At 39.2% G+C, this 14,935-nt stretch overlaps 1 protein-coding gene across 2 annotated transcripts in view; it reads left to right on the forward strand.

The window, feature by feature from the left end:
* The first annotated feature begins 7,231 nt into the window (after window positions 1-7,231).
* Window positions 7,232-14,935, forward strand: part of ankrd50 (ankyrin repeat domain 50) — a 48,446-nt gene continuing 40,742 nt past the window's right edge. For both annotated transcript variants that reach the window (XM_067458138.1, XM_067458137.1), the window contains exon 1: window positions 7,232-7,398. The gene's annotated coding sequence lies outside the window, so the exon portion shown is untranslated. The remainder of the gene's footprint in view (window positions 7,399-14,935) is intronic.

Here is a 14,935-nt window from a genome sequence, read left to right on the forward strand (position 1 = left end):
TGTGTGTGTGTGTGTGTGAGAGATGGGTAGGTTTAGGGGCTGTGTGTGAGTGGAATATCTCCTCATACTCTCTAAAAGTGAAAGGCTCTTTCTTTTCTGCAGAGTGAGATGCGCCTGGTTAGCAGTAACAGGTGTTTAAAGATGGATCTGTGAGTGTCTGTCTGTTTGTGTTGTGTGTGTGTGTGTGTATGTGTGTGTGTGTGTGTGTGTGTGTGTGTGTGTGTGTGTGTGTGTGTGTGTGTGTGTGTGTGTGTGTGTGTGTGTCGAGGCAGCTGCGGGTGAGAAACTGTGTTACTGGAACTCAAGCGTTCTGTCTCCGCACGGATATAATCTGAGCCGCCGCAGTCAAAACACACACACAGTTCAGGGTGAAAGAGCCCAAATACTGCTGATAAGACTGAACACACACACACACACACACACACACACACACACACACACACACACACACACACACACACACACACACACACACACACACACACACACACACACACACACACACACAGATTTCATTAGCTCTGCAGTCGCTGACAGGCCAGAGATTGAGCGGTCAGAGCGCTGTTAACCTTTGACCTCCACACTTCAGAGGGCAGAGCGACGACACAAACCCTCATGAGAGACGCAGACATTTAAATATTAAATATAATATCATATTATATGTTATTAATATACATTAACGTTTTACTCTCTGCGTTTTTCACTGATTCACAGATGAATGTTGCACTAATATCAGACCCTTTACCGACAGACGGTTCACTGACTGGAGTTATTCCTCTCAGCATCTTCTGCTTTACCTGATTAGTAATCATCTCTCATTTAGATGTGATTATTAGGGCAATTATAGCTCTGAAACCTGTGATTTTACAGTGGACCTACTGTAATCTAAAACAACAGTTTAATACTGTAAAACATATCACAGTACTGCTCTAGAGAATATAGGCTGTACAGTGTAATTCTGTCAGGTTTTGGCTCCTATTATACTGTATAATATATCTATATATTAGTGTTACTGCTTTAATCTCCACACTGTAAATAATAAATACGGAAATGGTAATTTTCTGCCAGTACATTATCCAGTTATTTTACGGAAATGCCCATTAATTCTTAAAACACAAACTAATGCAACTTGTAATTCAAAATACAGGTAAAACAATACGGAAAATTCCTTCATATTTATACCGTTCGTTGTGCCCTGTTTTACAGACCTTTTTTTACAGTGCATAAAATGTACACTGTAAAAAAAATTGTTGGTTTTTGTTGGTTTAACTTAAAAAAGTAAGTAATCTATAAATTTGAGTTTATTGAAATAAAAAATTTGAGTTGATACAATGAAGGAAATTTGTTTAATAAATAGAAACTCAAAATATTATTGTATCTGAACCACATAAAAAATGTGATAAATCTGCGTCATCACAAATAAAACACACACAATTACCCAATATGCTTACAACATCTTTTAATAATATTTTAATAAAGGTTGTCGAATCACAAATTTTTTTTAAATTGTAATAACTCAACATTTTGTAAAAACTCTTTTTTGTTAAGTTTTGTTAAAACTTTTTCTAAATAATTTTTTACAGTGTATTAAAGTTCTATAAAATGTGATCTTTATATTGCGACACTAGAAACTGATGATGTAAAATTTGCATTTTAAAACCAAAAACACTGAAAATTGCTGGCAAACAAATGGCTCAGACAAAAGATGACCTGTAATTGTTAGAATTTCCAGGGATCATCATTTTCCTCTAAAACTGATCGGACAGACCAAACCGTAAGTCGAAGAGACTTGAAACTTTCAGGGCTGTTAACACTCACACCGACTACAACGTCCCCAAAGATCGCCCCAATCGGCCTGATGGTGGCGTTACAGCGGCCAAAATGGCTCATAACTCCTAAACCAGGGATCCTCAAATCTGGCCCACAAGATTCACTTTCATGCAAAGTTTACCTCTAACCCAATCACACACACCTAAACATGCTAATCAATGTCTCCAGGACCATTAGACAATCACCGGTGGGTGTGTTTGATCAAGATTTGAGGAACCCTGTCCTAAACCGTTATTCAAGTCTTATATCGTTGGAAAGCTTGGTTTAAGACGCACAAAACGCGGGTTTTCGGGTATTTTTTGGTATTTTCTTGCAAACTAGTTCTAGATTTTTTCACTAAATCTGAACTGAAATTTTAGATTGACACCCGTCACGGCATTAGCAGTGGGCGTGGACATCTTTACTAAAATGGCTATCCCTCTTGAAAGGAATGAGATAAATTCACCAAACTTGGTACACGTATGCATGAACTCGGTTTGTGGTTGTGTGAAAAAGGACGCTGCGACTGGCCACTTGGTGGCGCTACAACAGGGGAAAAAACCTTACAAAAAAAGCTATGCAGCAGTCAGTCCAATTGACTTGAAAACTGGCATAAGAGCCTTTGTCCAAAGTGCCACACATTGTCTATGAGGACATTCACGCATCTCGAAAAACATGGCTGCCAGCGGCTGTCAGACAAGGTTTTCGAAAACCTTTAAGCTTTTCACGTGCATATAAAAGATTGTATATCGCATGATTTTTTTGCTCAATCCTACGACATTCATAGCATATGATGAAACTTTCCCACTAGGACCGCCGCTGCCCATTGAATCAGTTAGTAAATATTGGCGATTATTTGATAAAATCAACTTTAAATCCAAGGTTTTTCATCTGTACACTGCAAAAAATGCTATTTTACTCAGTATTTTTGTCTTGTTTCTAGTCCAAACATCTAAAAGTTCTTAAAACAAGAATTATTTACTAGACAAGCAAAAGTAATTGTCTTGTTTTGGGGAAAATAACTCAAAATGAAGAGAGTTTTTGCTTAAAATAAGATAAATAATCTGCCAATGGGGTGAGAAAAATAATCTTAATTCAAACAGAAAACAAGATTATTTTTCTCAAAAAACTACAAACATGGCGGATGTGTGAGTCTGAAGGGTAAGGTTGAGATAAAGGGGTTTGAGAGATTAATACTTAGTATCTAACCTGAAGAAAAGATATTTACTCAGTGTCATCCACATTATTCTTCATCTGCAACAGCACTGTGAACTTTATCAAAGATACGTGTGGTCAATAAACTGAATGCATCATTATGAGTAGAGCATTAAAGACCCACGACTGGGCTGCATTTCTCTGATATGATAGGAAATTAAATTAAATGTAATTTAATTAAACTATGAAGATGAATGACAGGGCAGTTTAAACAGCGACAGGATGCACATAATTAAACAACAGAGCCGTTCGTTAAAGATGCAATTATGATGAAGTAGTACTGCCTACTCCTCTGATACAAGTGTGTACTTTTCCTTCACAATGACAGTATTTTGGGCGTAGTATAAGCAGGCGCATCAGTTATTCTCCTAATCAGCATTAACACAGCATATGTTATTCTTCTAACCTGTGAATAAACACACATCTGACCTGAAATGCTTGTATTATAATTCATGAATGCTTTAAATACAGACCTAAAAGAAGTGAGAACACTTAAAACATTAAAGTATAAAAGTTTAGTTTTCTGGAAAGCAAATGTACTGAACCAAACTTTAGTTTTTTCAACAAAATATATATTTTACAAAAATAATTTGGACTCTAAAATTGCTAGAAAATCAAAGCCGTATGTCCAGCCATGCTGTGCTTCAAGATATAAGTTGATATCACAAAATTTGAGCGGCTAAACTGTTTTAAAGCGTACCGGTACCTAATTTCATGAAGAAAATGTGAGTGCTGCTTGTCGTGGCAAAACTTTGAACTCGGTTACTCGGTGTTTCTAGGCAGTTTGTGGCATGGATGGTTGCTAGGGTGCTGTTAAGCAGTTGCTAGGGTATCCTGGCTAGTTGTGTTGCTAGGCAATTGCTAAGGTGTTCTGGGTAGCTGCTAGAGGGGCATGGAACGGTTGCTAGGGTGTTGTTAGTTCATTAGGGAATCCTGGATGGTTGCTGGGGTGTTGCTAAGGTATACTGAGTTGTTGCTAGAGTGTTTCTAGCTTCACCCTAGCAACCACCAAGCATACCCTATTTTTCATATTTATTTTTAAATAACTTTTTATTACATGAAATACCTTCAATCATTCTAGTTTGAAGATGTTCTGGGTGGTTGCTAGGGTGTTGCTATGTGGTTGCTAGGGTTAGATCATGAGTTGTTATAGGGTGCTGCTAGGTGGTTGATTATGGTGTTGCTAGGGTATCCTGGGTGGTTGTTAGGTTGTTGCTAAGGTGGTCTAGGTAGTTTTATGTATTTTTTTATTTGGAACCCCATTAGCTTCCACGAGTGGTCGCTAATCTTCCTGGGGTCCATTTTACAATATCAAGGCATTTTATAAACAATCACATTACACTTTTTACAATATGTTATCAAAAGAATAAATAAGAATGAGTCATTACACTTAGATTTCATTACAAATCATACATTTTTTTTTACCATCTTTTTAAAATAAGATCTGTTGCTTATTTGTCTTATACACATTGACATTAGATTCCAAGCTACTGAGGATCTAAATAGTACAGTTCTCCTCATATAATTTGACTGTGCAAAAGGAACAACTAAATCACCAGAGCTGACCTGCCGAGTAATACATTGGTGGCAAAACCCACTGTACACCAATTTATCCACAAAAAATCTGGGCTTGTTTTTATAGATGGCATTTTGCATGTAGCACAGAAGACTTCTCTTTAATTTATCCTGTACCTTCAACCATACTAATATAGTGTGCATCTCATTCACACCGGTCCCGTACGAACAGCCAAGAGCTACCCTGGCAGCTCTATTCTGAGCAAGCTGAAGTTTTTTCAAGTGCTCCTGTGTAGCACTGGACCAAATAACTGAGCAGTACTCCAGGTGTGACAAGACCAACGACTGGACTTCTGTTCTCACGACAGAGGGTGGACAAAACGGCACACACTTCCTAGCTAAAGCAATGCCTCTGCCCATCCTAGAAACAATAGTTGCCAGGGCATTGCTATGGTGTTCTGGGTGGTTGCTTTGGTGTTGCTAGAGTGATTGTTAGGGTGTTGCTAAGGTATCCTGGGTGGTTGCTATGGTGTTGCTAGAGTGGTTGTTAGGGTGTTGCTAAGGTATCCTGGGTGGTTGCTAGGGTGTTGCTAGGTGGTTGCTAATGTGTTCTGGGTGTTCCAAGCTGCGGGATTTCCAAGCAAACACCTGACAACTGCTCTGCATGTCCACCAGATTAATTCTCTGTTCCATACATGCAAAGTGTTAACAAATTATGACTGCATTTTCCGAAAAACCCCTGACAGATGTGTGAAGGACAGTCTGAGACAGATTGGCCAAACACATTCACAAAGCCCTGAGTGCCGGTGCCGTTCTGACCCCACAAAGGCCTCAGATTTGGTCGTTTTTCTCCGACCAACACAAAGAGAGAAAATTGGAGTAATTATCGGTGTTCTCCTGATTGGTTTGGCTGGCTGGGTGTCAGTCGAGCAGTTTAAGACCAACACGTGTTTCATGTAATGCAGAAACATCACCATGAAAAAAAAACAAAAACAAAAAAACAAAACTGCTATTAGTTTAAATATCATGTATGACTATAAAAAACCATAACATGAACTTAACAACATTAATACTGTTGTTTTCTTATTTATTACTTTGAATCTGTTTGAAACAATCTGTATTGTATAAAGCGCTATAAACAAATGGGTAACACGTTCCAATACGGTTGCGCTAATACGCATTAATTCCTGCTTAACTAACGCAGAGATAATCATGAGTTAATGAATGACTAATGAAGAACTAACCCATTTATTAATGATCACTGCATCAGCAACAGATGAAGATTCATCATGATTAATAGATTAAATAATCATTTAATAACGGCAGCCATCTTGGAGAACAGCGTTCGTTGCTCGACTCGTCGAGACTGTTCTCCAAGATGGCTGCCGTCTGTAAACGCGTAATGTTCTGTCTTTATAAAGTATCTTCTTATTAAACTGTTTGTACTCTTATAAAGTTCTCAATGCTGCGGTTTGCATGTAGGGACCCTCATTATGCTGCCGTGTTAGTGTGAGGCTATTTTGAGCCTTGTTAGTGGTATTAACTAGCGGTTTAATTTCACTTATTCCATGCCCCATAGACAAGCATTATAAGCTAATCTGTGTTTAGAGATCAAACTCTTTAAATTCGATTTTCATGAAAACGCATCGCAGAGAACGATCTACTCGCTAACCATCTGTTAATTACCCCGAGGGTCATTTCTCACCGGAGTTGGGCTTTAATATCATCAGCTAATGATTAATTAAAGCAGAAAACTGGAAGATGAAAGGTATGGCTTTGACCCGTTGTGGTAATTAACACATTAATTAACATTATTAGTTAATATAATATGTTATTAAGGAATTAATACATGATGACACATTTAGCTAATAAGAATGTAATGATTATTTAATCTATTAATCATGATGAATCTTCATCTGTTGCTGATGCAGTGATCATCTGCGTTAGTTAAGCAGGAATTAATGCGTATTAGCGCAACCGTATTGGTATAAATGTGTCTTGGCTTGACGACACACACTGACAGCCAATCAGAATCCAACAAACTTTACAACGCTCAAGCATTTAAAGCTGCAGAGGACAAATAAACAAGTGAAACTAAAATACTTAATAAACAGAACAATAATATGCTAATTATTATAATTATCGTTCTTGATGTGAACTGAAATGGACAGGATGATTAAGGTATAGGTCTACGTATTATTATTAATTGCCTACCTAAATATTTTTGTTTAGTATATGATATGATTAAAAATGTAGGCTAAACAATTTTGTGTGAAAATATTTTATCTCTGTAGCTTTATTTTACGTTTATTTTATTTGTTATACGTGTACATTCAACATTTTCTTTATTATTTCCTTTTTATGCAACGATTAGTTATGTTTGTATTGCATTGTATAAACGTCTGCCGTCGTATCGTCCTAACAGAACTTTTTATTTATTTATTTTTTATTATAGAAATCAAATTACAAACATTCACCCATCACAGTAGCAAACATCATTAATACATCAAATAATCACATATAACATAATATAAGTTAAAAAATAAAATAAAAACACTTACAAATTGTGTTAATAAGGATAAAGGGAATTCATTATTGAAATTTGAGAATTTATATCAGTTCGTCGTAACAGAACTACATCTCCCATCGTCCTCTGCGCATGCGTCACGACCAATGGGCGGAGTCTCGGATTCCGCGAGAGTCGGTCTGCGGGAGGAGCTCCACAGTACAAACCGACACACAACCCGAGTGGAAAATGTGAAAGGAAGATTCGGGATTGAAAATAACGACAAAAAAACCGGCATACGAGTGTTCCTATGTGGATGGGCCATGATTTCTGAGAGAACAGACGCGCCGAAGGTGAGATATTTATTAGATATTTAGCTGAAGTTCCACTCAGAGTCACCGAACGCGAGTGACGCGACGCGACAAACTAGAACGCTCCCATTATGATCAACGCAACGCATGCCCGTGCCGACAGTTGCGTTCGGTTGCTTGATGCGTCGCGTCTCTCGCGCTCAGACAGAGTCAACGGGCAGTTTCAGTCATAATAGCCGTTAAAATAACCGACACGATTCAAATAACGTTAACATTACATGTTTTTAAATAAGAAAATGAATGTCTAATGGAGGGAAAGTGGGACCTGTGTTATGTGTAAGTGTGTGTGTGTGTGTGTGTGTGGGTGTTCAGAGTCTTTGTCACCCGGGACGGGCGGAGCTCCGGTTTGGTTTATGTGACCCGTTACTGTACGGTTCTGAACGGGTTTGTTTTGATGGGCGTTTAAAGATCCGTTTGAAGAATCGCAGCGCTCCGATTCGTTTTGGCTCATACAGCCTGACCAAAGTTTCGGTTAAAAACAATTTAGCGACTACAGTATCATTATTTAACCACAGTAAAACTCTGGTAACTCGCAGAGATGGCAGGGTTACTTTAAAATGTAATCCGTTACTTACAGTTACTATAAATGTATTCATAAAAGTAATCAAAAAAACACCACGATATGAAAGTAATGTAATCTGATTACGTTTGGATTCCTTCAAGGTCACGTGTGTAAATAATATATTGTCAGCTGTCTTCAAAATGAGAAATTTGACACACTATAAAGTGTCTCTTTTAGGGAGATCTTGTATTATTTATTTATTTTAGCGTGCTAAGGGTCCTTACAAAGTGCTTGTACTTGGAATTTGACTTGTTGACATTTCAATTCCTGGAAAACGCTTGAATATATATATATATATATATATATATATATATATATATATAATATTATATCTGGAATTTCAGTTTAATCCTTAAAAAATAATAGATATTGTTTGATAAGTTTGATTTCTGATTGTAGCCTTTAAATAACGATAAGTACTTTGTAAAGATTTCATTTTACAGTATCTGTACGAACTACGGAGCCTAGATTGAGGTTTTATTGGTATTATTTGGCGTCATTCAGTCAGTCTTGACTTGTCTTCTATTAGGAGACACTGGCTGTGTGTCAAACCTAGTCAGCATTTTTGGGCCATTATGGTATCGTTGTGAATCAACAACATTACGGGGCATGACAACACAAATATATGTATAAGATAAAGCAGTTTTTGGCATGAAACGTAGCTATGTATCTTCCAAAGTCATCCGTGATATTGCTGAAAATGCTGCAGATTCACGAGTCCCCCTCATGGTTTGAGAGTTTGTGTTCCTCCTCACAGTTGGCTCAATATTTGCATGTTTCAGTGGTTCGTTGCTCTTTTGAATGTTGGCCGTGCGTGTGTGTGTGTGTGTTTGTGTGTGTGTGTGTGATGCTGTCTAGTTAGGCAACACATCTAAGGTGCATCTCGTGGGATATGAGTTTCACACAGGTATTTTTGCAAAATACCTCTACCTAGCTTCCTAATCTAGTTGTCTAATACAGGGGTTTTCAAACTGGGGTCTAAAGGTTCTTAAGCCCCGTTCACACCGCCAGCGACAAACGACATGATCCCATTCATTTCAATGGAGCGCTGGCGACTTCCGGCGACACGAGCGACAGTGACCGTTGGCGACAGAATGTGGGCGTGTCAAGCGACGCGAGACACGCGACAAAAGTTCCGAAATTTCAACTTTGTGCAAACGAGAAGCGATTTTTGCGCGCGACAACCAATAGGAGTGAAGTCAGTGGAGTGCACGTGATCCGTCTGCTGTACTGCTACTGCGGTGTCCGGAGGAGTTGTGGATATTAGCTTTTAGCAAGTCCCCTGTTCTTTACCATATGTCTCTGTGTAGCCTTCATACAGAGACACATTTAAAAAAATGATGCATGGAAAAACGTGTCTGGGATTGTGGGGAAATAAAGTAAGTTTTGACTAAACTGCATGCAATATGGTCTACCTATTACAGTACAGTGTGTATGTATTCTAATAACTTGCTCTGTTCTACAAAACACTAGTAATAAAAACGGTACTTTTTAGAGATGCTCCGATCAGCATTTTTGGGGCCGATTACCAAGATCATGATCTGCCGATCACAGAATGGCAGGGGAATGGGAATCTTTTATCTATAATCTTGCAGAGTTTGCACCATTTGTAGAAACTAAACTAACTCTAAATTAACTGTATTGAGAAAAAAAAACTGTAGAAATTGGCTAGATTCAAGATCTTGAAGAACCACCAAGTGTTTATTTAAAACTACTGTAGGCCATCTTTCCAAAATAAAACAGAGTAAAATAAAATGATTCCAACCAGATGGGTTAGGCAGACCAACACACATCAGATCAGCTTAATGGGACGGAGCCTCTTAAAACACTGATTACATTTAATCATTGGCAGCTATATGTAAATCTTGTTACACCAAAACTGGCTACTGTCACAAAGGACAAAACTATGGCACGTTTATTTTTTTAGTGTTATTATTATGAACATCTGATGTAGTTGAGGAACCCACTACATCAGATCCAAAAAATCTAATAATGCAAGCTACTGTATGCCAGTGCCATCCTTCCTAAATAATAAGGGTGCTCTGATCAGGTATTCTGGAGCCGATCGCTGATCACATGAAGCAGTCAATCTGCCGATCTGATAACAGATACCCACCTATTTGAAGCCTTCTTTTTATCATATATAATTATTTATAGGGATTTTTACAGACATTCATTCAGGGAATTGATTATTTCTGAAAATGGTGGAATTCCCCCCTCATAGCTGACTCTTGTTATACATTATCTCACCCAAATCTTTGGTGAAATTTTGATTTTAAAGACTTTTTTTTCAGGTAGGTCTTTGAGGTAAGAAATACTAAAGAAATTTAATAAATAATCATATGTAAATTAATATTGGTCTTCCCTGAATAAATTAGATTAATCCTTACAAAAGTTGCAAAAGCTAGTCATTACAAAAAAAAAAAAAAGTCCTTATGAAGTTGCAAAAGTTAGCCATTCAAGAGCAGTGAGTTTCATTAAGGTTCATCAAACAACAAGACAGAGAGAAACTGAGAGACAGGAGCAGTTTATTCGACCGCTTTCACTTTAAGAGCGAATACACAGAGACGGTTATGCAGACAAATGTTAACGTTCACTGCGAGTCACGACGGGCAGGGGTTTATGTGCGTACTCGTCAGTGGCGGATCTACAACATTTTACATGGGGGAGCAAAGGGGTGGCAAGAGGTCTTGGCAGGGTGGCAGGTGTAGACGGTACATGGAAATCCCTATATGTGAATTGCTTTAACAAAACAAACACAAAACCACTTTAAGGGTGCGTTCACACTTGTCATGTTTGGTTCGATTAAAACGAATCCGTGGTGCGATTGCTCGGTTAGTGCGGTTCATTTGAACATATGTGAAAGTTGCCATCCGAACCCTGGTGCGCACCAAACAAGCGGACCGAGAGCGCTAAAAAGACGAGTCTCGGTCCACTTCCAAACCAACTCTGGTGCGGTTCGATTGATATATGAACACAACACGGACCAAAGACATTAAACAAACCAAAAACCGGACGTAATGTCACAAGATGCGACGCATAGGCGTAATGCAGCTGATTTGACGACGCGGAAAGATCGGTGTATCCAAAATGAGTAACTTTAACGTTAGAGGGCAAACGTGGAGCAACGAGGAAGTGCCTAATCAATATTTGGTCAGACGAGCATGTTTCGAAAATGCTAGAAAAAACGCACAAAAAGCAAACCTGGCTCTTCTCATCAAAGTTCCTGTGTTGCCCATTATTAGCAGGTACAGACGACAGAACGGCCGTCTCTTTTCTGCACAACGGAGGAAATACTGATGCTGTTTTGAATGTTTTGAACATTTTATGAGCTCTTCATGAGTTCTCAGCGGGTAAAAATAATGCCACATGTACACGCATAAAATGATCGCGTTTAATCCAGCACACAGCGTTGTTTTGAATGTTGTGAACATTTCATGAGCTCTTCATGAGTTCTCTGGTAAAAAAATAATGCTGTATGTTAGGGCTGTACGTTTTCAAGTTTTTCATTAACCGTTAACCGAGGCCCTTAGCGGTTAATACTCGGTTAACCATAGTGTGCGTCAGGGTTATTTTTAGCTTATTAATTTGACGACCACCATCTCCGTAGTGAACGCGCCTATAGAGAGAATAATGCACATCATGGATTACACAATCAGAGAGTAGCCTATTTCTTTTCGTTTTAAATTGTTAAAAGACATTTCAAGTTTCTTTAGATCTATTTCATGTCTGCGAGGCGTACGCTGAGTTTCGTTAAATTAGGATGAGATGCGCTCCAGTTCACGAGCAATGCGAGTGGCCGCGAGGGCGGCTGCACGATTAGGGCATTAGTAAAATATGCAGCCGAGAATGATTCACACAGACAGCGTTTGACTCGCGCGGCTGCTGAGCCTCTCCCGGCAGAGTGATCAAGCATCTGTGGACTCGTCCCTTCAGCTCTGGCCATCTTGCTTTCAGTCCGCGATTAGCTTTTTTGTTTTCTTCATTACAGTTAAAGTAACGTCTGCTTTTCTCTAGTCATTCAGAAGTTTCTCACTTAAAACTTTCTTTCTTCTGCTCCGTTATGCACGGCGCGCGCGGCTCCCGCTCTGCTTCTGCCCTAATGCGACTTATAGTCCAGTGCAACGTATGTTATTTTCCTCTTCATGACGCATTTTTTGACTGATGCGACTCATACTCCGGAGCAACTTATAGCCTGAAAAATGCGGTAAGCACTGCATTGCAATACTTGCATTTTGCCCCGGTCACTCTCATTTTTAAAGTGCTCCCACGCTTTCTTTGCCCGCTTAGAAAGCTGGTCATGACTTCTTCTTGTGGATATTACAAATGTCTGGCAGCGCTCTTGTGGTCTCTAGGGGTGCAAACATATATTACAACTAAATTCAAAGCACGTCATTGACGCCACTTAACCGAGCAAAATGTTTCACTCAGTTACGCAATTTTTAACGGTTAATCGGTCAATCGGTTAACCATGGACACCCCTACTGTATGTACACGCATAAAATGCCCGCGTGTGTAATCCGCACACAGCATTGTTTTGAATGTTCGGTAAGCAGCTCCTACGTCATATAAACCGAGCAATCAGGTTGTGACTAGGGATGGGTATCGTTAAGGTTTTAACGGTATTGCTACTCTTACCGATACTGCTTATCGGTCCGGTACTTTAACGTTATTCTTATCGGTACTTTTTGAGATTTTATATATTTATAGTATGTGATTTTAGATTTTAGAGTGATTTTCTCTTTACATTTGGTTGTTTAATTCGCAGTAATTTGTCAGCATGTTTTATTTACACCGCTGCCTCTTTAAGACAGAGGTGCAGATCTCTCTCTCTCTCTCTCTCTCTCTCTCTCTCTCTCTCTCTCTCTCTCTCTCTCTCTCTCTCTCTCTCTCTCTCTCTCTCTCTCTCTCTCTCTCTCTCTCTCTTTTTCTGGTCACGTGTATTTTCAAAAGTACCGACAGCAGAACCGATAACGTCCGAGCTTATCGATACAACGGTCTTTAAAAATACGGGTTTAATACCGGTTTTCGGTACCCATCCCTAGTTGTGAGCGTCTCCCTGTGCCTTTGGTTCGGTAACTTTAGGTTCGCTGTTAAAAATGCCCGTGTGAACGCTAAGCGGACCAGGACTATTATGTTTTGTTTTTGTTTTTTGGTCCGGACCAAACGAACCAAACTAACCGAACTACAAGTGTGAACGCAGGACTAATAATTGCATCACAATAAGTGCATTGTGATTGTCACTAACATTTTAGTAACAACTGAATTTTATTAGGTTTAGTGGCAACATGTTACAGTGTTTACATGGTACAATTTCTGGTAAGCTACGCTTTATTTCAATTAAATTAAATTATTGTGATTTGATTTAATATTGACTCATTTGGATAAATATTAGGCACACAAGATGTCCCTAATCTCAAGAAAAACAACTCGCCTAATGCTGTAAACATACAGAGAGCCCTATCAGCTGGCAGTGTTATTTAAGATAAAAAAATAACTCAAATTAAAAACATGTTTTATTATAATAACAACTTTATTTAATGATATAAATACAAATATAATAAATGTATGTAAATAAATTTAATGGCTTTCCTGAGGTAAATGTTATGTGACAATTGTTCTCCAGTTGTTTTATTGACCCCTTTGTTAGATTGATTGGTTGATATTATATATGACGAATATACATTTAGGTAAGTTGTTGGCTACTGTTTCTTTCAACATTGTTCATTCGTGTTTACTATTAGCTAGTAACGTTAAGTTAGAACTGATCGGTCCAAGTGCAGCTAGGGCTGTCACGTAACATTTACAAGCGCCAAAACGGCATTTATTGTTTGAATTTCGTAATAAAAGTGACAGAATCTGAGAGCTGAGATTTTTTTTAAATATCGAAACTCAAAAGTAAGTTAACCTGCTCTGTCTAGTCTGTCTCCGGCGCTAATTTTGGCTAACGTAGACTCGCTGTTTTTGCTGATGCTGAATCGTCTTTAGCACACAATACATTCATTACAAATGTAATTTTAAGTTAAACGTGTGTTTAAACTACACCAGGGGAAACTCACTTCACCTTCAGGGGCTCTAGGGCAGCTCTGTCTCTCCAGTGGGTTTGTTGGGCTTTGCACCAATGCAGACTCGCTGTGTGTGTGTGTGTGTGTGTGTGTGTGTGCGCGTGTGAGTGAGCCAGACTGAGAGCGAGCGAATGCCGCTCTGCACGTTTGAATCAGGGACGTATTTGAGGGGCGGGGCCGCGGGGGAGGGGTATTTTATGTATTTTAATGTTAATACATTTAAAATAAAAAATGAAATGGTTTACTTTTGGTAAATGCATTGGTAAGTTAGTACATATTTTGTGTGTATTTGACCATTGCAGCGCAATTTGTACTCGCAAGCTTTTTGTCAGATGGGCTGTGTGTGTGTCAGGTGTGTGTGTGAGATCACGGTCTCTTGAGCCCCTTTCACACTGCACGTCAGAACCGCAATATTCCCGGAGCATTGCCGGGTCGCCTTCTGTGTGAAAGCAACCACGTCCCGGAATTGATTACCGAACTGAACCCGGGTCGGGGACCTAGTAACGTTGCGGTGTTCGACCCGGGATGAGCGCTGTGTGAACAAAAGCCGAAACTAATGCCGCAGCGTGTGCGTAGTTATCGTGCGACTCCTAGAGCTTGTTTTTTCAATAACACAACCCTGCAGTGCCAGAAGAGCTCGTCAGTGTTTTAAACGCAGAGAGTGTTCGGATACAAAAGAAACTAAAATTAAACAAGCAGAAATGAGCTCAAACTGGACACAAGTCGAGACCACGGAGCTCCTTACTATCCGCGCTTAAGCGGAGATAGCTCGCCGTTATACGTCACATCAGGATGTCACGTGTCAACTCGACCCGGGACCGTTACGGGCTGTGTGTGAAAGCGCACATATTACGGTATTTCGCCGGCAGTGTGAATGGACCAAATCTAGCGG

This window comes from Pseudorasbora parva, chromosome 11 (genome assembly GCF_024679245.1).
Source record: "Pseudorasbora parva isolate DD20220531a chromosome 11, ASM2467924v1, whole genome shotgun sequence".
Taxonomy (NCBI): Eukaryota; Metazoa; Chordata; class Actinopteri; order Cypriniformes; family Gobionidae; genus Pseudorasbora; species Pseudorasbora parva.